This window comes from Protobothrops mucrosquamatus, unplaced genomic scaffold (assembly GCF_001527695.2).
Source record: "Protobothrops mucrosquamatus isolate PMUCROS unplaced genomic scaffold, P.Mucros_1.0 scaffold2585, whole genome shotgun sequence".
Classification (NCBI taxonomy): domain Eukaryota; kingdom Metazoa; phylum Chordata; class Lepidosauria; order Squamata; family Viperidae; genus Protobothrops; species Protobothrops mucrosquamatus.
This window is the reverse complement of record NW_015388641.1, coordinates 104,255-105,787: the sequence shown is the minus strand read 5'-3', so window position 1 is coordinate 105,787 and position 1,533 is coordinate 104,255.

The following is a 1,533-nucleotide window of genomic DNA, read 5'->3' as shown; positions in this document are numbered from 1 at the left end:
TGACCTAGGGTGAATTTTAAATAGGGATAATTTTTAATGATTTTAATAATGTCACAGCTACAAATATTTGGTTTTAATTGGCTTTTATAGGGGAAATGTTGTGTGTGTTGTTTGTATTGTGTTATTTTAATATGCTGTGAGCCGCCCTGAGTCCCGTGGGGAGAAGGGCGGCATATAAATTATGAAAAATAAATAAAAAATAAATAAATAAATAATGATGTTGGAAGTGACCTTGGAGGTCATATAGTCCAATCTCCTGCTCAGGCAGGAAATCCTATATACCATTTCAGACAATATTATTTTAGCAATAATTTGGAACACACAAATAAACATCACTTACATTAAAAACCCATTGCAATGAGGTCCAGTGACATAGCAGTTCCAATAATGACAGCTATAGGCCAATGGCAAATCAATCAGCCCCGGTCTCAATCTCTTATACCCTTTCCTATCCTAAGACCGTAGACAGATGGTCAGCAATCTTTAAGTGTCTACTGGCTTTCTGCTGACCCTTTGCCGAACATAACTTTCCACATATTCGTGTATATTGGAACCCGCATCCATCAGCTACTTTCAGTTCCCTATTTCTTACAGTTCCAGTCCTTATGTTCTAAATATATTTGAAACAAGCAAGCTTAGCAAAATCATATTGAATAAAGTATTGTTGCAAATTGTAAAATTAAGCATAGCACAGACTTTGGTTCAATACTTTTTCCATGAGGCCTGATTTAGTTCACCTGGGCCTATACCTTGCATAGAAGAACAATAGCCAATATTTTCGTTTTCCACAGTCCCCACTTCTTGTCCGTAAGGACAACACAAATCATAAGCAAGAAGAAGAGATTAGAGGGACTCTGGGATGAAGGGTTTACAGTTGTTCCATAGGGGCATATAAGGAAAGTATTTTATTGGGAAACACATACAACCTCAGTAGGCTTAAGACTCATGATAAAAGAGTACAGAGCTTTATGCCAATAAACAACAACAAAACTACAGTCCATACAGCAGGCATGAGGCATTTTCCAGTGCAGATCGTTTCCTTCATGCGCCTCTGGACTTCCATTGTGTTGGAAAAGGTGGTGTGAAGTTTTTCAGTTGTCTGAGTAAGGTGGGTCGGAGTTCACTTCTTTTTGGTGCTGTCTGGGCCGGATTGCATGCTGGTGGGGAACAGAGTTTATTTGCATTGCTTCCATGTTAGGCAAAGGTTCAGTCTTTGCCTCATTGTGGTCATTTGGCTGGGGTCTGTGACTTCCTCATCTGGGGGCTGGTCTTCTTCTTGTGCCATATCCGTTATCGGACGTTGGCGATCATGTTGGCGATCCTGTTTTTATCAGTATAATAATAGTAAAGTTGGAAGGGACCTTGAAGGTCATCTAGTCCAACCCCCTGCTCAGGCAGGAAACCCTATACCATTTCGGACAAATGGCTGTCCAGTCTCTTCTTAAAAACTTCCAGTGTTGGAGCATTCACCGCTTCTGGAGGCAGGTTGTTCCACTGGTTAATTGTTCTCACTGTCAGGAAGTTTCTCCTTAG